At 44.1% G+C, this 23,177-nt stretch overlaps 1 protein-coding gene across 4 annotated transcripts in view; it reads left to right on the top strand.

Annotated features, from left to right (window-relative positions):
• Positions 1-2,748: 2,748 nt before the first annotated feature.
• Positions 2,749-23,177, top strand: part of DENND2B (DENN domain containing 2B) — a 154,025-nt gene continuing 133,596 nt past the window's right edge. For 2 of the 4 annotated variants that reach the window (XM_015630932.3, XM_015630933.3), the window contains exon 1: positions 2,749-3,011. The gene's annotated coding sequence lies outside the window, so the exon portion shown is untranslated. Of the gene's footprint in view, positions 3,012-3,586; positions 3,768-23,177 lie in introns of all 4 variants that reach the window. The other 2 variants (XM_019006993.2, XM_015630934.3) reach the window with 2 other exon arrangements.

Genomic DNA, 23,177 nt, shown 5'->3' on the forward strand with positions numbered 1-23,177 from the left:
GCCCGGTCCGGCTGGGCGCACCGGTGCAGCTCCCGCCGGGATGCGGCCCCGCCGAGGGCTCCCGGGGCTTTGTTCGTCCCTTACACCCGCGCCCTGCCCTGCCGTAACGCGGGAAAGACGCGTCCGGACAGGCTTTCCCTGAAAGGGTCAGTGAGGTGCCCCCAGATGCTGCTCCCCCGATGTCGCCTCTGCGCTACAGCGGGGACGAGCCCATAAGGCCGGAGGTGCCGAGCCCCGCCGTGGCCCGTGGTCCCTAGTGGGAAGCGGTGCTCCCTGCTGCCTTTTCGTTAAAGTTTTGCCGTACGAGCTGGCAGCGACAGCAGGTGGCGATGTCCGGCCGAGCGGCGCGGGTGCGGGTCAGAGGGCAGAGCTGCTGCGGCACCCGCTCCGCCAGGGAAAGCCCTGGGGCTGTGGGAGAACCACGCAGCGCTCGGGCCCCTGCCAGCAGCGTTCGCCAAACAAGCCGGTTCTCTCCGTGGGAGCTGGGTCTGTCCCAGGAGTGACCAGTAGCCAGGCTACGGTCACCGCTCGGAGTTACCGGAATGGCTTGGGAAGTGGCTGTGGCTGCGGGGGAGTAGAACCACGTTGAGCCTTCGCTAACCTCGTGTGCACCGAGGTGACGGTAGGAAGGGAAAATAAGCACAAAAACTTCCTTTAAGTCTCATACGGCCGAGGTTAACATGGAGGGCCTGATTCTTCATGTCCTACATTCTTGTTGAGAGCTTTGCTAGCTGTAATCTCTTTGACAAGCAAGAAAAATAACCCTCTCCTAGTTTACATTTTATTGTCAGCTCCCAGTTGCTTAAGCAGAGCAGCAGCCAGTCCCCGCAATAAACAAGTCCTTCACAGGCTGTCTGCTCATTAAGACATTGAAAGCCCTCATTCAGTGTTGAAATCCAGCTTAACTTTAAGTTTGGTCTCCTGCACTCACAAGAAAATTTAGGCAAGTTGCTGGAGCGCTTGAGGTCTGGAGAACTGAATGCAACATAAAGGGGGAGAAAATAATATTTGATAAAAGCAAAGTTAGTGTGTTTGATGTGGTGGAGAAGCAGCCAGAACAGACTGCTTCCTGCTTAATTGGAAGTTGAACATCTTGGCATCGTGCCTTGTTAGCAATGGTCTCCTGGAGAGGTGAGTGGGTTTGCTATGTTGCTGCTCTTGTGAAATAGACTTGGAAAGGCCCTCCTATGTCGTTTTCATAACACGGAGAGAAAACTGTGTTCATTTTTTATTCCTGTCAGGTACTTGTAGCAGTAGCTTGTTGCTCAGTAGGTAAATTATTCGTGCTGTGTTGAAATTTAAACTCCCACCATTTTTTGATGTTTGGTGACACAGTACTCCTTTTGCAGCTGAGTAAATACATCTGTCCCAAGAAGGTTGACAGCTGAAATAGCTTTTGCTTTGAAACACACATTCACATCAGAATCCAGATGAGAGTTACCCTTATTTCCTGTACATTCATTCTTTTGAAATATAAGGGAAGTTTGTGAAATGCTGGGCATTTCCACCAGATTCCTTGTTGTGTGGGATGATAAATCAGAATATCTGAGGACAATGTATTTCATTTTGCTGGTGAGATGGCAAAGGACAGCAATAGTTTATGCTGAGCACTTGGTTCTGGGCTCAGGGAAGTATCCTTGAGTAGGAGAGCTCGTAAGCATTTGCCTGATGCTGAACACTATTTTGCTTCCATTTCAGTCAAAGGAAAAAAACTCAGCAAGGGTTTAAAAGTTCCAGAAAGGTGTCGTGCTGAAATTTGTATTTCAAATTGCAGAGTACATGCTGCTCTTCATTTTTCTTCTGTACCTAATATAATTTGGTTAATCTATTGTGAAGTGACTTGTTTTATCAATGCTTACATAATACTTCAAGATCTAGGAGCAGACTCTGTATTTTGCAATAGTCGTGGTCCTGCTAAGAGCTAGCATCGTTGCCTCTTTTGTATTATTTTATATCAATTTTATATTTTTGGGTGGGTTTCTCATCTGCCAAACCATCAGAAGCCGTGGACACGTGTGCCCAGGAGGTTGCCCGCACAATGTTGGTGTTGGTGTTGCTGTTGGTGGCCTGGTAGCCAATGTGCTATGCAGGGACTTTCTTCAGTCCCGGTTCGCACGATGCCCTGGGGGGCCCTGGCTGGGCCGTGCCAGCGAGCGGGGACACCTCGGGCTGCTCTGACCAGGGAGCAGAGCATTCCAGGAGCTGCTCCCGGGGGGGCTGGATCGGACCCGAGGCAGCCGGCATGAAGTTCAGAGGCACACCGCTGCCTTCCTCGCCCTCCACAGGTGCTGTTAGAGCGAGGTACCCCGCGGAGCTCGGAAAGGCCCGGGAGCTCCGTGGCTCGCAGCTCCCTGATGGGAGCGGAGCCATCTGCCCCGCGCCTGGCGCAGGAAGCGCCTCCCGCACTCCTCCTTCCTTCCGCTCTGCCCCGCAAGCGGCTCCGCGCCGAGAGGAGCCCAGCGCTTGTAGTGTTTTAAATAAAAACCAAGAGATATCGCCCCTCCGGGGGAGAGCGAGGAGGAAGGCTGTCAGTCGCTAGGCTCGGTCCTCCCCTCCTCCTCCTCCTGTGCCCGTCGCATCTCCCCGCGGACCGGCCGGCCCTTCCCGGCTGCTCCCCTCCTTCCCGCCTCCCTCCCCGGTCGGGGACCCGGGTTTGGGGCTGGGGGGCGGCGCCCGCCCCTCCGCCGGACCGGGGCCGAGCGCTGCCGGCGGGAGCGGTGGCTCGGCAGCCCGGGGCTGCAGCCCGGGCCGGGTTGCGCTGCGCTGGGGGAGCAGGTTTCTTTGTTGGCTGCCGGGTGACTGGTTCCCATTAATCTCCCGCACTGGTCGTGGCCGTCTCCACTTCCTGCCTTTGCATACTTCTCTCTCCCTCGATTTCAGTCCCTTCCCACCCCTTTCCCTCCCCCCTTTCTTTCCCTCTTCCCAGCTTCTTCAAAAAAGCTACGATCACCCGGGCTGCGGGACGGGGGCTGCAGGCGGCCGGCGGAGGGAGCGCATCCCCGCGCACCTCGGTAAGGGCCGGGGAGCCGTGCTGCCGAGCGGTGATCGCCCCCGGGGACCCGGGCAGGGGAGTGGGACTGGGGGGAGAAACGATCGCTCGTGCTCCGGGTGGCCGTCCCTGAGCACCGAGAGTCTCCCGCGAGCGGGGCGGGCCGGGGATGCGCGGCGGCGGCGGGGGCTCGCCGGGCGCTGCGGGTCCCGGACCGCGGAGCCCCCGCGGCAGCGGAGCCGCCGGAGGCCGTGCCGGTGCGGACCGGCCCCGCGATCCTTGTGGGACCCTGCCCTGCCCTGGGGGAGCGCAGAGGGGCGGGGGTTCCTTTAGCACGGGTGGAGCGGGAACTCGGTGCTCCCGCGCTGGTGCCACCATCGTGCCTCGCGGGACGCTGCTTTCTGCGTGGGTAGCGAGGGCAGAGCCACCGCAGAGGGACAGAGCCCCCGGAGGGACAGAGCCCCCAGAGGGACAGAGCCCGAGGGACCACTTCGGCCAGACCGGGGTAACTCCAGCCCGGCTGGAGATCCAGCGCGCCGAGCGTGGGGCTCTGAGCTGGGGGAGACGGGGAGCTGCGGCACTTCTCTTCCTTTTCAGTGCCCGTTCGCATCGTCGGTCCAGCCGGCTGCGGTGTTTGCGTGCGTGCTGAAAAGTGTAGAGGAGCCACCTGGACTCCGGCGGAAGACTTTAGGATCCCAGGACAGATTTGGCTGAAGAGCTAAGGGAGTTCTGCAGCAGTTCACTTGGTGGGAAAATCAGATGTCCTGCTCTTGGCTCGGTACCAAACGTTTGCGTTACTAAGGTCACTGCAATCAAAGAGTAGCAGTTACATAGGAGAGAGCCTTCTTGTGTTTACTCCAGTTTTATCACCCGAATGTACTTCAAATTTAGTAGTCAAGCTGAATGAAGCTGGGTTCATAGTATTACTGCATGGAGTATGTCAGTAGTAGTGTTTTCTACACCCTGCGCTGACTTGGGGAATAGGTTTTCTTTCATTTTTATGCTGGCTAGTCAGACTTTAGACATACATGAAATAATCCAATAAAACTGGAGTGGTCAAAACCCATGGAAGATGAAGGATGAAACTTAGTTTTTGTCTGGTTTTTCATGGTAAGATGAATTGAAGCGAGGTTGATTTACCTTTATGACTTAATAATGTTTTGTTTATACATGATTAATTTATAGTTGGTGGATGAAAATTTCCATATAGTGGAAGGGTAAGTTAACAGGGCAAAGGTAGGAGCATCATGCATTCCAGGTGAGATTTGAGGAAATCATTTATGTTTTAGAAGCACCAAAATTTAACTTTCATTGTGGTGATCAGGTTATGCAGGTGGCATAGTGGAAATCTGTTACCAAGTTGACATTTAAGAGTAAGATTTATGGGTTTGACCATTCATTTCCCATTCATTTCCCTCTTTCTTTAAGGTTGGTTATTTAAAATAAAACTGCAACACATTTATAGCAATATGATGACTTGATAAAGTTATCCAGGAATATAGTAAAGCACCTTTTAACATTAGCTACAGTCTGTCCACTGTTAAGAGTGCCTAGACTGACATGGAACTGATACCTTGCTTCTGGGGTGGAACCAGTTTCCTCAAGAGTATGGAGTGAGGAAAGGAGCTTTTGGGAAGGGTTGACAGGGATGGCGGTGCTGGGCCTCAATGGGGCATGGAGACTGTCCTGCTCCTAAAAAGATGTAGCATGTGTTCTCCTCTTGTGCGCAGAAATGAGAGCCCTTGCCTGGCCTGGCTTTCTGCTGCTCCCTTCAGGGTGCTAAACTCCCCCAGCCAGCTTGTGCAGTGTAGTCACTGCCCTTCCTGGCTCAGGGCAGGGGGAGAGGTGCCTTCTGTCCTCTCCTACCCCTGCAGCATGTTTGTGCTGCGGCTGCCAGGATGTGCTCCAAGAAGCTCTGGATCAAGCATTTCTCTTTCCCTTTAAGCAAGCGCCTTAATGTACACTGTAGCTCTTCAAGGAGAGTGTGACCCCTTATTATTGGTGACCCTGTAAACCATTGTGTAATCTATTGACTGTAACATACCATGCCAATTTCTTCTTGGTTGGGAAGTCTTGCCAAGGACTTGATGGAATAGCATGATTTTATCCACTTTATTGTTTTCATTGTGTTTCATAAACATCTAAGACCCTCTGGGAAGAATCACTGGGGCGGCTGGGCCTCCTTTTTTTTAATTGCTGGTTAAACAAGTGTTGCCAGTTAAAAAAAAATTAAAGTGGTATGCAGGATCTCAGAATGCCTGGAACTGCTAAACATTCATTTTTAGGAAGCAGGACTATTTTTAGTGTAGGGGCATTTAAAGAAATGATACAAGCCCCTTGTGAAGAGGTCACTGTGAAGTACACTGAAGAGCCTGCTTTTAACTGGAAAGTAAACCCAAGTTTCCCACAGCTGAGTAAAGTAAAAGAACCAGATTTGTGCTTTTCCTGCCTAACTGAAGAGGGAAAGGATGGATTTTTTTTGTTAGTTTACTGTAGTGGGACTAAGGATGCCCAAGTTCTTATCATACAACAACTACAACAACAAAAATGCTGATCTTAATGACACCCTCACCTCTGATTTCCTCCAGTGAGTATCTGCAATGGAGATGTAGGACTGAAAGGCATTTAACACTTCCAAAGAGGGACTGGGAACTTGCAGCTAAGAATATGGTGTATCCCTTGGGATCTGTGTTTGTGGGAGATCAAAAGTTCCTTAAAAATGAATCTATGGTTGCCATTCTTATCTATACCTAAAAGAACAGGGGTAAAATTAGAGAAGATCATGTGTGTTAAGAACTCCAGGTCATCTGGGCTCCTAAATCACTTCTGAATATGGGATTGAGGTTGCCAAATAAATTACAGTGATTCCATGAAGTCTGTCCTCAATTCATCTGCCTGAAAAATGGAAGTCCTTGCTTTGGATGGCTTAAGAGAATGTGGTTTAGGTCAATTTTATCACTGTGTGCTACAAACACCATGTTGTCTATGATGTCTTGAGTAATCTATCTATGTTTAATGTAACCCAGGCTCCTGCAGGGCAGCGGACCAACATCTGGACTGATCAGACTTTCAAAATGTATGAAATGATAGCAGAGTTGATTTTTGGTCCAAACTTCCTTGATGTCTTGTTTAGAATAAGTTTAGTTTAGATTACGAATTTGGGGTTTTTCCTTTTTTTTTTTTTTCCTTTTCTTTTTTTCCCCTGTTGCTAAGTGCCATGTAGTTAGTTTTGTCTGTGTGCTGTAAAGTGTGTGCAACTGTTGCTTTTCAGATTTTTTGGTCTGCAGTTGGGATTTAGTTGGCAGTCTAGATAGAGACAAGTTTGGGGAACTGAATCCAAATATTTACATTCTCAATTTGGCCTAGTTTTTGTGCTTGTAAACATTCTTAGTCAAATTGAACTTTGGTGAGGTTGTAAGTGGCTTTGCCAAACCTTGGAGAGTCACACCCTACAAGACCTGAAATTCCCCATTTTAGCAAGAGTTTTGGATGCTTTTTGGGTGTACATGCATCATCTGAGAGTTAGAACTCATCATTTTCACCCCTTATTTGACTGCAAAATATTTTCCTGTTTGTTGCTTTTTTTTTTTCATGTAGAAATGTTTCATGCTGGTGTGCTATGTCAAGTTAAATGTCATGGAGGAGAAGTCCTGCCCACTTATGAGGTCCTGTGCAGATTCCATTAATCCTGATCTCCTATGCTGCTCTAGGGCTCTGGCCTGGTAGAGAGGGGCCATGGTGGAAATTCCTCTCTCTCCGTAGCTACTCTTTTCCTGGTCCTTGAAGTTTCATTGTGCAGAAGTTTAAAGACTGATTTGAGCAATGGGGATGCTTGCTTATGGAGCTTCAGATTAAATCCTCTCTTCATTCATGTAGGCTTTGAACAGCTGTCAGATTTTGCTAGAAACATTTTATTCACTGAGCCTGAAAGATGTGTTCTCCATTAACATTTGAACTTTCTGAAGTCAACACTACTACAAACTGTAGGGATAGGGATCAGCTACCACATTAACGCTTCATGGCCAACCCTCCCTCTTGTGTGGGGATGCCTTCCTGTTTGGGGCTGCTGCTGATAATCTGAGTTTGCAGTTAGGACAGTTCAGTTGCAGCGAGCTAGAGACTATTCTGGGATAGGGGTGACTGAGTTGCAGTGAGTTACAATAAGAGTTCTTGCTCATCAGCTGAGGTCTGGAGCTTTGTGTTCTTAGCCAGCCAAGTCTGGCCTGCCTTAGCTTAATCCACGGTGAACATGTTTAGAGAAATGTAACTTGTTCTCCACCTGAAGTGTATTCTCAGATAGCTAAAGCTGTTCAGGGAAATTAATGGTCTAATTCCTACAGCCGGTGCTTTTGCTACATTCTGCTGTGAGCTTCTGACCTTGGAAATGTGCTTGGTAGGCTGAGGAACACAGGACAAGAGTAGGTGTTCCTTTTTAATACCACCTTGTAGATATGTTTGGTTGAGCTGTGTCTGTAGGCTGAAAAATGTGCTGCAGTCTAGTTGAGAATTCAGTGAACTTGTGCAAATGGAGAGGTCCTTAAGGACACAGGGAAAGAAAGCACAGTGGGTTTCTGTCAGAAGTGCACTCTGTCTGTGTTCACACACACAGGAACGGGATGTTATTTCAGTGTGAGTATATCTGTCTCCTAATTGCTCTTAAAATGAAGATGTAAGAATGCTTAATGTGTTAACATTTAGTGTTAGGATTGGTGCCAGCACAGGAAACCAGGTCTTTGAGTTGAAGCTTTTAACATTATTTTCTAACTCCCACGTTATTAAAAACAGTCACTGCATAAAGTTTCAAAGCTATAATTCATTTTATCATTTTGATGAGGTTGTCACACTGAATTACTGGTTTGCATTTTTTCCCCTTAGGAAAAAGATTAGTAGTCTTCATGGGACACCAGTGACAATCACAGGGGACAGATGTTAACTGACTTGCACTGTGCAGAGCAGTCTGCTCAGTCTGCTGTTACAAACATTAGGGCAGAGACCAAAGATTTTGGGAGGACTGGCCTGGAAGATCTTGCAACCCTTCTTCAGTGAGGAGCAGATGTTTCAGACACTGACTCTGCTCATTGTTCTGGGAAGTCCTTCAAGTTAGGAGATGAATCTGTCTCTTGACATTTTTGCTTTCAACATTGTTATTACTTTAGGGAGTACAAATAGTTTTTGCAATACGGGGTGAAATTAATGAGGAATTCTAATGATTTTGATCCTTTGTCCTGATGAAAACTCCTATCACTTGAAGTCACGGGAAAGGGCCTAAAGTTGTGTTTCTTTCTATGTGGGCACAAAGAGAAATGAGACATATTGACTGACTCACTGTATGTGAAAGTGCTTCTCATTTGTGCTACAGGATTTTAATGATTGAAGTTTCCAGTTTGCCTTATATCTTAATCCTGGCTCTAGGCTCACAGCATCCTGCTATCCAGTGTTGTTCAAATGAGCTTCATGAACCAGGAATATTATTTTGAAGATATGGCAAATGAATAAAATGCAAAAGCTTACCAAATAATCAGCAAGCTCTGATTATTTCCACTGTGAAGTTGCAAATTGGGCTGCAGTTCCATACCACAGCTTGTGTTTTTACTCTCTGCTGTATTGTTAACTTGTTCTTCGAACAGAACATCACCTGTGCCACTCAAACTGTCTAAGAAATTACTGACTTGAAAAAGAGTTGAGGTCAGGATAAGAAAGGAAAAAAAGGGATCATAAAGAGGAGGTGTAAAATCATCTGCACCTCCCTGAAGGCTGCTTGTAAAGATTACTTACTTAAAAATCTCCAAAACTATTAAAACAGCATTCAGTTGTCATAGATAGAATTTGTGCAGCTTTAGGTTAGTGTGCATATTTTTGTTGGTGTTTTATGGATGTATCCATCACCATTTCTCCCGTGGAAGTGAGTAAATATCTGGAATCATTTAATTGCACTTAAGGGAAAAACAAGGACAAGCACAGGGAGCTCATGTTGTCTCTTTCTTGTCACCTGTCTCATCTGAAAGCCCTTGGGACACTCAGGGGTACTTGCAAATTTTAATGGCACAACCCTGATTGCCTGATTTTGTTATTACTCAACCTCAGGGTATCTTCCAACCTCCCTCCTACAACACAAGGTGTTGCACTTCAGCTTTTCCCTTCCCAGTGCTAAGGACTGGTGCAGAGGTGTTTCCTGCTGGCTCAGTGTTTATTAGCCTCTGAAGCAGCGCTGCTCTTGCTGATGTAGTTGCAGAGCAGCTGGCAGCGTAACTGCTCCTTCTCTCCAGAGGAGTCCTTGGGCCTGGGAAGCAAAGGGGGATGTTGCCAGGTGGCAGAGCTATCTTCCCATCTAGTGCCAAGGTGAGCTGGGAATAATCTTCTTTTGCCTGCTCTGCTTTTCCTGTAGCTGCATAACTTGGATAACACAGGTAACTCTCCAGAAAATATAAGTTCAGAAGAGGCAAGAGCTCTCCAACTCCTGCTGTTTTACCTGTAAGGCTTCATCTAAACCCTAGTTCTTTGGGCAAAATTGTCACTTAGCTCCCAGGGAAATGTTGGGAATTCTTTTCCTTAGTGTTCTGCTTTTCTTCTTTCTCCTTTTAGCCCTTAGCTTCCCTCTGAAAGCACTCCAAGCTCAGCAGCTGGGCTGTAATGAACTCTGTGTGTACCGTAATCTCGATTTGTGCTGCTGCTTTCAAGCTGTAGAAGGATGTGAGATCTACATTTTACGGATACCACTTCCACTGTGTCTTGTGATTTGTTAGGCCGTAGAAAGGGGATAAATAGTGACAAATTCTTCATCCACCTGTGAGCATTGAGGTTTCCTGTCTGTCACAGACACTCTGTGATTGCAACTACTTGAGCTGCTGGTGACATACTCCTTTGTTTGTCTGTTCTGATATTGATATTTGTATTTTGTGGAATGCCAAGAGAGGTATGAGACTGTGCTTTGCACTGTTAAAGAGTATCACATAAGATTTAATTGTGATTTCAGCTTTAATTCTGGCACTGTTTGCCATTGAGTTGTTTCCCTGTGAGACAGTTATCTGTGAGCTAGAGAAACCAACAGAGAAGTTGGTGAAAGTTCAGCTAAGGCTCTGTCTCCCAAACAAAGCAGTGAGAGAACCATGGAGTTTTCAGTGACAGGCACATGCTCCAGAGAGAATAACAGTGGAAGGTAAGAAAAGGTTACGAGATAAATACACTGTCTCCTATACACCTCCAAGAGATTGCACCTGGAATGGGGGAAAACTGGGATATATGGCTGAGGGGCAGTGTGTTTCTTCTCACTTGTGTAGATCATTGTATATTGTGATATTTCTGGCAACTGAAAAACGACAGGAGTTAATATGTAGCTTAAAATCACAGTCTGTGAGAAAGATGGGCGAAGCCTCTTGCTGCTCTACGTGAAATCAGCTTCTCTTTTGAGGTTTAATGGTTTATATTCAATCCATTATCGTTATTTTTAGTAGAGAGCATTATTATGTACATGGAGCGTGAGATGAAGCTGACTGATTTTTGGCATAATGTTGACCCAGAAATGCTGTGGGTAGACTGATGTGATAGAGGAAAAAATCTGGCCTATTCCTAAATTTGAAGAGACAGCAGAATGTTTTGCTCTGTAGAAGTGTAGCTGAGCCACTGAGCTTGGAGGTGTGCTCTGGAAGCAGGACAATTAGAGGTTAGTAGCATATTCATGTGAGAAATTCAAATGTGTAATGTATATTCATGAGCCTATGGATAATGGCTAAAACAGCAGGAATCCAGCTCGGCAAAGCCAAGTGCTTTGTCTTGGACTGAAATCTTCCTTTTCCCTTTCCCGTGTGCTTTGCAGCAGGACAGGTTGGCAAGCACATCTGCCTGTCCAGCCCAGACAAACATGTAGTGGGAAGGTCAGCTGGGGTGGAGACCACACAGAGCAGCTGCTTTGGACCAGATGAATTATCCCAGCAGTGTCTGCTCACCTCTTCCTCACCTGGCATTGTAGTTCTGGCTGGCTTTCAAAATTTTTCTGAATCTACTTTTTAAAAATTAACTTTCCCCTCCTAGTTAGGCAAAGAGTAAGGGGCAAGTACATGTTAAGTTATTTTTTTTTTTCTGTGGAGATTTAGGATAACCCTAAATATTGGATAGTCAATGAGAGATGTTTTGATCCAGGATTCATTGACATAAATAAGATTTTATATATAAATAAATAAATAAATAAATATGGTTTTGTTTTCAATACACAATGAAGACTTACCTCTATAACTTCTAAAAACTGAATGGAGAGTTCCTATACTGACTCTAATGCATATAGGTTATTTTTATCTCTAGGCTTTTTCATGTGGATTTAAAAACCTGAATGATGAGGGCCTCTGAATCAAACTAAGATTGGTGGTTTTTAGGAGTAGAGCAAATGACAATAAAAAGCAAGAGCTGAATTCAGATAGTAGCAGAAAGATGATGAGCTATAGAAACAGAGTGACATCTTTCATTTGTAAATCTAAAAGCATTTTAAAAAACGTGAACAAATGATTAAAGACTGCATCTGACTTTGGTGGATGAGGGAAGCATCAGTGCAGATGAAAAGGATTGGGAAGGTAATTCTGGGAACAGATATTTTTCTTCTTTATTTTCAGTGTAAGTCTTAGGAAAATCAGAAATATATTGTGAGGCAAAACATTTTCTTTTGTATTGAACTACAAGTATGCAGAGTAGTGCTTTTCAGATGACAATATTGCTGTTACCCTTCAGTGCTTCACAAATGGCTTCCCACTGCTCCCACGATGTAAGATGTGATTCTAAGTGAAGTTACTTTTCTTCAAAAGCTCAGGTGATGAGAATATCAGGAAAACTTAGGTTTTTAAAACCATTTATTCATTGTGTAATCTCAAATATTTATTAATGGGCCAATGTATATACAAAAATATGATGTTAATACTTTTTTTTTTTTCCTTGTGAAAATTGTGAGTCTTCTGTCTCTACTTATGTCTGATTTTTTGAGTATTAGTCATAACTTTTATTTCTAGTTACAAGGAGGCAGTTATTTTGTATCTACTATCCCCATCCTTCCCCCCATTATAAACGTGTGCCAAGAGGCAAAGATACTTTCTGGTACATCCCTGTGCAGCTCAGGCTTACATCTTATGTAGAGTATATTTATCATGACTATTTAAAAGATATTAATTTACCCATTTCTTTTCACAGCTATTTCAAATAGTGCTTTCTGTATGTGGATTAAATTATCCCTTTTTATGGATGGAAACAGAGGTTTGCTTTGACACACAAGTTATCACAGCAGATGTTTAATTTATCCCTAAAATTAATTTTTACCAGGGAGTGGAGGACATAAAGACCCTTTCTGCCTTCACAATTTCTGATCTTTATTAACAAGTCCTCAGTTCTCCATAAAGCCTTTACTAGGTTAGATTCAAATAGAACAAAAAAGGCTCTGGCTTTTTATACAACCCTGCTGAGATTTTCTAAGTCACTTATGATAGTTAGATGCTCATTTTCCATTAAAGTCAGTTTGAACCAAATACAAAAATCCTCAGTGTGGCTTTGGCCTAATTGTTTAACAATAAAACATCCACATGTTCCTCTTAGAGGGAACTTGAGACCTTCACATTAGGAATGTGCAAGCAAAAGGCAGCAACTTATTGTTTCAGTGTTTTCCTTGTATTAAAGATACTTCTATACGTCTGTGTATATTTCTATTGAAGCAGAAAAGTACCTCTTTCTTAAAACAATTAGATCCCAAAATACCTGCTTTGCTTCTGTTCTCGCATTTGGAAGAAAACAGGTTTGCTCTGTAATGTTGGCGTTTCTGTACTTTTCTCCCTTTGATTTTTAACCATTCTGGGAATAATCACCCAAGAGGAAGAGCATGCTGATCTTTCTCTAAAAGAGAATAATTTATTTTTCATAACAACTAAGTACAATGTCTGTGGAAAGAAAGAAAGACAGAAGGAAAGAAATATGGGTAAAGAGTTACTACCTGGCAAATCTCTTGTCCAGTTGCTGCTTTTTTACTCACTCATTCAGAGGTCCTCTAAGTAATTCCATTGCCTGGAACCTCAGTTTCCCTGTGTGTTTGTAAAGCAGTAACTGATATCTCCCCATGTATTCCTGAGATCTGCACATTGAAGAAGCAAAAATAACCAGATGTTTGTATTTCATTGTATCTTATGACCTTAGGTACCTTTGCAATTTGCTGCATTTCTTTTGTAACCTGGAAAGGCTGTGATGGGCTGTAATTGCACTCTGAAGTGTGGTGGCAATTTTCCTGTACAGTTTCGGTGAGCCTGAGCAGTGCACGTGGCTCTGAGAGCTCTGAACTTGGGAAGGCTGAAACTCGTGTTTGTTCTGCGCCGACACCTCTGGCTGAGCAATGAAAAGGTGTTGACGTTGGAAGGAGCTGCGGCTCTGCTCCCTTGCCAAATATGAGGTGAAGCCCTGAAGGAAGGGATAGCAATGATGTGTGACCAAGCAAAGGGTGTTCAAGACTTCTCCCTCTGAGTAGCTGGACCCTCCAAGGCATCACCATCTGCCAGCCAGGCACTCTTGTGAGAGGCTCAAAGCACCAAGGTTTTATAGGCCTGTTAAAGCAGTGCTGTGTAAGATGCTATTTTTTTGTGATGCAGCAGCATCTCTGACTTTTCTTTTTCTCCTCGTATTTCCCATTGTCCAGGAACTGTAGCATCTATCAGGTTACACTTTCATTTAAACAAAATGCTACCAATATGCTTACAGTTAAACATGCTACATAAATACCTTATTTTACTGCTTTATTAAATGTGTAACAAATCTGTTTGGCAGCCACCTAATAGGAAATGGTGTATAGGTCTCTCTTGCACATTTACTTGGCTCTAAAGTTTTCAGGTTCAGGTTAAATTAGGTTTTGGATATCACTTTCTTTGAAAAACTTTTCATATAACCTTATTTCTTTCTCAGTCCTTTGGATTCTGTAAGGAATCTTAGTTTTTCATATGTGCTGTCTGTTTGAGTTGACTTGAGTCCCCTGTAGCAAACTTTGCTGCAACGTATTTCACTTTTGTGTAAATGGATTGCATTTGGGTCAAATATTTTTAAGCTACACACATAAAATATAGAAGGGGAGAATAAACAGGTAACAGGAGATTTGTTTACATCCTTAGCTGTGCTTTGCTATTGCTGTATCTTTTTACAGATGTTTGGTATCACAACCATAGTTTTTCTCCTGTACCCTCTCCTGTGGAGGGGATGCAGGCTGGAGAAGTGATCTGCTCTCCTTTCCTCTCCCAGTATTTTTTCTAGTATTTTTCTACATTTATGTAGACATTTCCAGAACTTCTATCACAACCTGGGTTAGCTGATCTTTCCTGACAGCAATTTATTGTAGTTACCAAAAGTTTCTTTTAGTACCTTACTAGGTTTGTTGCTACTCTGGAAACTCTCCTTTCCTTTTAAACTGATGGTGGGAGATAGTTTCATCAGGAGACCAGGCTAGCTGGCAGTTTCTGGCTCAGATGGAGGAAGAAGGAACATTAAAGGGAAAGAAAATGCTTTTAACTGGTGTATTGTAAGACTGAATGGAGGTGATTTAGTATACTGGCTGCTTGTTTTCCTCAGAGCTCTTCACTGTCCTAAGGGAATCCCTTCTGCAAAGTCTTGGTTTAGGCAGTTTGTGACCTAGCCCTGGCCCCACAGCTGCTCCATCCTCAGGCAGTTTGGGCATGTCATTACACTGGGCCAAATGCCAATTAAATATTTGGGACTGAAACCCCATCTGGGTGGTGGTTTGCTTTTTTGTTTGTTTGGTTTTTTTTAGCCAGAAAAAGAAATCCTGAAAATGTGTCTGTTTTATGTATTTTGCAAAGGATGTTTTTCACAATAAGGGCAATGGAAGTCTAAACCTTGAACTACATTAACACACATGCATTTTGCTGAGGTAACTCAAGTGTTTAAGTGCATGCAAACAGCATGATACTGTGTTTCTTAGAAGAGAATGATGAAGCAATGATAAAATCTCCCAACAAGGTGAAAGTGGATTTGGGCCTTTCCAGTGGTTTTGTTTCCCATTTGGAAACCTGATCCATTGATTGTTTTCTCTACTGTGCTTAGTAGCAACAGCAAGTGAATTGAAAAGCAGGGACAAGCATCTGTTTTTCCGTAGCTGATACTTAAGGAGATCAGATTCTATATCCTTCTGTAAGGCTGAGTGATGCCGAGTTCATGCCACCTGGGAGCGTAGTTGTAAGGAAATCAATGCCTTTAATACGCTGGGTTTCTGCTCCATTTGTTTAGAAAGCTGCTCCTGGGGGTTCGCTGCACAGTGAGGATTGTGCTCCTGGCTGGAGTTTGCCATGCCCACCTACAGTGCCCTCCCTCACTCTGGGTGTCAGTCTTTTCTGCAATGTTGTTTGAAAGACCAATGAAGGAAAGTAGCCCATACCCCACTCCCCTGCTTCTCTGGGTATTTCTTACTCCACTTAATGTAACAGGGTGAAAATATCCCAGTGTGATAGTGTGTTACCCTTGCTTGAAGAAGCAGGAGGACATTTACCAGCAGGCTTGGAAGCAGACTGGGATCTGCCTTTGAATAGGACTGGTGGCTTTGGGAAAGCAAGATGTGTGATATGAGACTGGTTTTTGCAAAGTCCTCTAAAGCATTTTGACTAAACAGTTTCTTGTAGGCTAAACAGACTGGGAAAGGCTCAGTCTGTGGGCAGGAGAGCTCCCAAGAGCCTGCTTGGTTCTGTGATTCAGTTCATGGCATTCGTTCCCTGACCAGAGAAGATGAGTGCCAATGGTCCAGCAAGGAGCTGAGGGCACAGTCTGCTTGGACATCATGGTTTTCAAATGAGATCTGGATCAGGTGCTGGGCTTAACACTTGTGCCTGTCTGCTTGAGGAGTAATTACTTCTCTTGAATCAAGAGATCAATTGTCCAAGGCACCCTGAGCTCACAGAAATGTAATGATGACTGCCCTGCAACATTAAAGTGTCATCTAAAGATAACACAAGACCAGCCCACCAACACTGTTAAACAATCAAAAACAGTACAGATTAAGTTAGCCACTAAATCAAGCAAGGAAAATGCTCCCTTCTACCCTTGCAAAGATTTGTTGCTTTTGACTCCTCCTTGGAAGATTACCAAATTTGGAAATGTGAGCTATTTCTGACCAGTTTGGCATCAAGAATAGGGTGCTATTTAAGTGCTTTTATTTTATTTTATTTTGGTTTACTGCACTTATGCCTCCACAGACTTCCCTTCTTACTCTAAATGGATACAACGATATTTTGTCCTTTGTGCCCTCTATGCTTCTGTGTTTTTGCACTGTTGAATGAGTACTGTGGTTTTTTACCTTCAAAAACATCTGTATTCCAGCAGATAAAGCAATTTGTGTGAGTGCCCAATTTTCGCTATTTATTTTCCAAAGGTGTTGCAAGGTTACTAATTGTTAAATGACTTGAAATTCTTCCTTGAGGAATATCCTATGACTTGAAGCAGTGTTTAAGTCAATGAAGGCATAAAGATGTTGCCCATATGTATTTTGAGGTCTTTAGCTCATATTTGTGTAGGTAATAATACCTAGCTCTGATACTGCACTTTTCAATGCAATTCTCCAAAGTGCTTTGCAAAGCTGGATGGAACCATAACTAGAGTTAATGAAAAGGTTTTGATTCAATGAAGCATGATTAAAATATGCTGTTTTGCTTGTGCTGAACACTTTCTGGAATTCATTTGATGCTGGGAGAGCTTTCTGAGGAGCCAGAGTGGGCTAAAGACCTAACTGAAACAGCAACAAACCCAGTAACTACTTTTTATGAGAGAATGAACATATCAGCACAACTGGCTTATTGTGCAACATCAAGTTTTTTTGGTTTCATTCAAACATGAGATAAAAGCAAGGAATAACACTGAGGATATTATAACGTCCTTGAATAACTTTAGCCAGTATCTCCATTTCATAGGTTAAGAAATCAAAGTGGAGGAAAATAAAATTACTTGCCTGACTTGAATTGCCCAATATGCCAAAGATGGAGCTGGGGCTTTGAGTCTTGTGGCCACAAAGCTGCCTCTGATGCTTCACCATAGTTTAACAAGGCACTTGCTTTACCACTTTTGCATAAAATCCATTATTTCCAGAAATTAAAATTCCAAGCAAATTGAAATGTAGACCAATTGTAACAGTGAATTTCTTCTGATCAAAGAAAAGCGAAGCTAGGTCTACCTGTAGTGTTAAGTGCTTACACTGCAAATGAGGACAAAGCATTCACTGTTTCACTGCTGATGTATTGCAATTTGTGTGGAGCTTCTTGGAGTTTGGGAGCAGAAATGGAACTGGAAATAATTTCCTCAGAATTATAGAAAAATAAAATATATTCCTGCTGTTTATCAGTGTCTCTAACAACATACCTGTTATGACATCATAGAATAGATGCCAAAAGAATAGTGAGATATACCTGTGGCAAAGTGGATTTCAACTAGAAATTTTTGAAGGTAATTGATGCAGCCAGGTATTGCTGTACTGCCCCACCCTTTGTTGTCCTGAAGACTGCTTACTCTGTAGTGCTTTGCTGCTGGGAAGTGAAAAGAAGGTGCTGCCCTCAAGTCAGAAAAGGCAGATTCAATGCCCCGTTTATTGTCTTGACATTTTGTTTTATTGTTCCAGTTTGCAGAGCAGTCTCCAGAGGTTTCTAAAGTATGCATGAATAAGAGAGAGAAATGAACTCCTAGTTTATTTTGGGAATTTTATCTTGGAGACAGCCTTGTCTATTGAAACACATCTCTTGTTCCTATTTGCTTTGTCAGGAATCTGGGTGGCACAGTACCCTCCTACCTCATCTTCTACTTTTTCTCTATACCTACCTTCATTGTGCATGCTGTTTGTTAACAAGTCTGTGGTCTCCTCAGATCTTTTTTTTTATTGGCTGTCTTTTATTGCCTTTATTCGTATTCCAGTGTAGTCTGCAAGCACCAATTGGTGATTGAAGCCTGATTTCTCAGTCTTTCTGCATGCATGAACTGTGTGTGTAAGCACTATCAAAGGTCCGTTTTTGATGTGAAAAAGGCAGATATAAGAAGTGGACAGGAAGCAGAGAAATACGTGTTAACTTTGATTAATTTATTGGTAGTATACTAAAAAGAGGTCAATGATGTCACTCACTAAAAATCCTCAGAGTTTATGGGGTGACTGGGCTATAAGTAGGTTTATGCAGCATTTGCCTTGAAAAATTATATATGGGAATCTTCATCACATATTGAGAGAGAAGTTATGTTTATATCCCCGAATATAAATGAGATGCTAACTGGAACAGCTTTGTAGCATGGAATGTCTCTCTTTCCTTCACAGCTTTACATAGTTCAGTGCTTCCCCTTCTTCATGCCCTCATGCCTAAGGAATGCAGACGAATAGCTGGAAAAGGTTTGTCTTAGTGCTGTTGGGTCATTAAGTTTCTTGGCCAAAATACATCCCTGACCTCCCTGGTCAGAGGAAAGTTCATCAACGGCAATAGTTTCACTGAGACTTTAGCTAGAGTGTCTCAGCTGTTGAGGATGAGGCCTGAGGGTGCTGAAAGGGATAGATCAAAACCTGCTATAACTCTTGTTAAGTGTGTGTCTGGTGAAAAACTTTATGCCTCATTTCATGCAAGGAGAATGCCTGCAGACAATACGGAGAGGCATTCTTCCTGTGTCCATGTTTTTGTAAAACTTTAGGATACTTCTCATCAAAATCCCAGTAACAGAGGGTCTGTTGACCTCCCCAGTTGCAGAAAATCAGCTCTTAGAAGGAGCTGGGTATCAATTATGAAGGTGTGTAATTAACACTGAACTGATTGTACAACAAACTTTGAAGCAAACTGCTTCCAGCAAATCTATGTGCATGGACAAGAACCATTTTCATTTTTCCATAGATGAGCAATCAGCATGACTTTCTGCTGCACAGCTCATGCCTCCAGCAAGCTCTCTCTGAACTGGAGCTGTCTGCAGCCTTGCAGCACAAAAGGACCTGAGCAGTGTGATCTGAGAGAACATTTATGAAAAACACCAGGAATGTTGTCAGGCTGGCATCAGGAGGAATGCTAATACCTGGACAAGGAAAAGCATCGAGAGCCAAATTCTAGGATCTTGAATTTCAGCCAGCAAATCAGAATTCTGCAGGAAGCAATACAAAAATCCCATGGAATATTCTATATTCTTCTTGCATTACAGAATTAATTATAGAATTCTTTAGGTTGGAAAAGGCCTCTAAGATCAGTGGATCCCACTGTTAACCCAGCACTGCCAAGTCCACCGTTAAACCATGTCCCTAAGTGCCACATCCACGTGGCTTTTAAATACCTTCAGGAATGGGGACTCAGCCACTTCCCTGGCAGCCTATTCTAGTGCTTGACACCCTTTTGCTGGAGAAATTTTTCCTTATATCCAAACTTAACCTCCCCTGGTGCAACTTGAGACTATTTTCCCTTGTCCTGTCTGTTCTGACCTGGGAGAAGAAACCAACCCCCATCTTGCTACACTCTCCTTTCAGGTGACTGTAAGGGAGAGGACCTTTACAGCTTCATTAGAAAAGGACACATCAAAGCACTTGATCCTGTGCAAAGTGGAATACCTGACTGTATATCAGCCCTCAGTAGATGTTCCTGTGATGCTGGAAATCCTCTCTCATTGTCCCTCTGAGGAACATGAGAAGAGTAATGGAAGAACATGTACCTTAAATGCAGATCAATGTGCAAGTCACATCTGTTATTTGAGAGTGTATTGCTTCACCCTTTCTGAAAAGGAACCCATATATGGGGAGTTGACATAATCTTCCTCAAATCATTAGTAACTGATTAGTTTCAGATAAAGTTTATTTTCTTGCAGTTATTGTTGTTCTTAGTCCCAGCCTTTCCTGTTTTGTGACCCTTGTGGGAAGGTTAGGTCTCATGATGGGGCCAGGCTAATTTTGCCACATCCAGAAACCTAATGATTTAAACTTCTGTAATCAGTTCCAAATGACCTCTGTTCCCATAAGGCTGAGAACTGTTTCATGTATTTTCTTTATTATATTAAAACTTCATGAATGTGGTCACTGTAATATACAAGTACCTGCAGAACTGACTGTCTTTTGGGGAAGCTGAGTTTTGGTTTTTTGAGCAAGCATGCAGTGTTGAAACAGAGCAAAGCAGAAAATGTTAGAGCCCTAACTTTGTCCTTAGGGAGAGAAGATACAGGATCTCTCTTCTTCCTCCAGGTTTCCCTCCTGGAAACCTGGACTACCTGTGGGACTCCCAGGACAAACATTGCAGCCCACTTTTGCGCTTTATTATCTCATACATTCCTTGCACATGTCCACAGAATATGAGTGTGACTTTTGTAGTCATCTGTGCCTGAATAACCATCAAAGGCTGGAGAGCAAAGCCCCCTTTTTAACTTCAGGGGAATAAAAAACTCTACAATCTTCCCCCCCCCACCCAAACCCCCAAACCCCCAATCCTCCCTGCCAAAAATAAGGAACCCAGATTATGTAGGCTGTGATACTGCAAGAGCTTTTGGTTGGTTATTTAATGACACAACTATTTAGGGGTGGGGTGTGGGTGGAAGAAAACATTGCAGGTAGGTGACTTAGAAAATAGACAGCTGTATGTAAAATGGTGTCTCTCCCAAAACAAAAGAATCTGTCTTCAGAAATTTGATCTTGTTTTGCTGGTAGCATATACTGTAGAATGTCAGCTATGAAGGTGCCTATACAGTTGATACTATTTTGAAGAAAACCCCAGATTTGAAACCTGCCTGTGTAATTTCTCTGTTGATCATATGCTCCATTTTTGGCTTGTATTAGTTTTGCACATCACTGTGCCACTTTGCAGAACCTACAATAACTTCTGAAGTTCATACAATGCAGCTGGTTCTTGGTGTCTGCTCTTAGTGGAAATCAGCTCTCTTGATTTCTCTGCCTGTGAACAGGAAAGAGAGAAAAAAGTTTGTTTGTTTGTTTTATTTGAAAGGATGATATGTAAAGTGGAGGAGTAACTCTCCAAGACCAAAAATAAAACAGCTCCAAAACTGGACTCCAGTTTCCTTCCAGTGCTTTCAGCCTGCACTCCCAACAGGCAGAGAGAAAGGCAAGGCCAGAGTGCTCACAAGGATTGCTGCATATCCTGAGGAAAACTCTCTGATGCAGTTCTAATTTTGCTGTGGGGCTGTAAGGATGCTCCCTGCCACATTGCATTCAGTGCAAATGACAAAAGCTTCTGGATTTTTTTTTTCTGTGGACATAAAAACTTATTTTAAAATTCTGCTCTTACCTCAGGCTAGCTAGGAAAGTCTGGATAGCTGAGAACCTTGCTGAGTGGGAATAATTGAATTGATCCACCAGTCTTTTTTGTGAGCAGGAAATTGTTTGTTTCTGTGATGCAATATTTCTGTTTGAAGAGAGATGATTGCTTGCAAAGGTGCCTTTCCTGTTCATACATGTGATTGTATTAGCAGGGATGTTTTGAACTCTGTCTGAATATCGGTATCTTACCCCGGAATTAATCACCAGGAAAACCAGTGACCCAGTTTCCCAAAGCTGCTCTGATACCAGGTCAGCTGCTACTTCTTCACATTTCCCATGGGTCAAAACCAAAGTGCTGAATCCCTCTGAAAAGGTGTTCTGATATTTCTCCTTCCTTCAAATTTCCCTTTTAATGCCAGCCCCCAGCTATTATGTGATGCTTGTCCTGATCATGCTCCAGGGTCCATCAAGGCAGGGAGGGTGACCAGCAAATGGAAACAGTGTGGGGTGCATGGCACTGCCAGGTGAGCAAAGGCTGGACCATGAGACAGGATGAGCCAGGAGCTGAGGGTGACCCCAGCACAGGTAGGACAATGCTCTCACTGACCTCAGCAAAGTCCCACGGTGCCCAAGTGGGACCAGGTTGGTGGCAGTGCCAGCTGTCACTGGTGGCCCAGTGATCACTGTGCAGATGCAGAGAGAAGAGCTGGGCCCAAGATAAATCCACACAGCAAGTCAGGCCCAGCAAGGACAGGGCTGGGGTGGGGGGTGAACCTGCAGCATGGCTGAGCCTGAGCTTACCCTGGGCTGCTGGTCCCTTGGACAGTGGCTTTGGGGGTGCCAGTCCCAGGTCTGGCTGGACAGGGCATTTAAAGGTTTTTGGTGCACTTGGGGCCCTGACAGCTGCTCTGATGTGGGCCAAGCACTGACATAATTAATGGCACATGTTATTTACTATGTAAGAATTTCTTCTGGGCTCTGTGAGACAGCTCAGTGACTAAAGTGCTACTGAGCATGAGTAAGGAGCAGCAGAGCTTCTTTCTGGAGGCCAAATGATGAGTTACAAGTGTACCCTGGGCTAAAGCAAGGAAGAGTCCAATATCTCACTTCCTGAGGAGCAGACTGAGAAAGTGTTTGAGTCTTGATGGGCTGGGGCTTCTGCCTGTTGATGTCCACTGCTGTCCCAGGGTAAAGCTGAGGTAGGCAGTTGTGCACCAAAGAGAGGGACATTTCTGTGTTAATGAACAGTTTGGGTGAATGTAAGTTTTGGAAAAGGGAAGGAAAAAAAATGTTTTCTCCAAATTTCTAGCCTAAGACTCTTCATGGTGAGTTTGTGTCTAATTTTTCTCTGTGTTGGTGAGAAGAAAATGAACACAGTGAGTGCAGTGAATAAGGTCAGCCTTGAGGGCTTGTGGAAAAAGCTGGCAGAGCAGGTCACTCTCCTGGCCTTGCAGCAGTAGGGTGGTGACTCAACACTTGCCTGAAAATCAGTGCAGTTCTGATGTCCTTTAAAATGTAGGAATGTGGGTCTGGCCTCAAGCTTGAAGAAGCCTCTGTGGAAAGGCCCATGATGACTCCAGTGGTCTTGAGAATGAAGCTGTGCAAGGTTTGCATAGATCTGGTGCCAGATGCACCTCCCACCCAGAGCTCTGGCAATGAACATGTGTGCACAAGGTCGCTGCAATTATGAGAGAGTTCAAAGGGAGCTCCACATCCAAGGAGAAATGTTCATGGCTGATCCGTGCCTCAACAATGCAATTCCACACAGCAGCCATCCACAGCAAGGGGCTTCCCCACAGAAGGGTGCATCAGACTCACCCTGTCCCCCAGGGCTGAGCTGTACACATGTTCTCTGGGAGATGAAATTACTGCATGCGGGGTTCACAAAATAAACATGCAGAAAAGTCCTGCAGCTTTCTTGCTTGCAGTTTGATCTGTAAGAAGGGTCTGTGGCAGCATGTGTTTTTGCAGTCAACACAG

Source organism: Parus major, chromosome 5 (genome assembly GCF_001522545.3).
Source record: "Parus major isolate Abel chromosome 5, Parus_major1.1, whole genome shotgun sequence".
NCBI lineage: Eukaryota > Metazoa > Chordata > Aves > Passeriformes > Paridae > Parus > Parus major.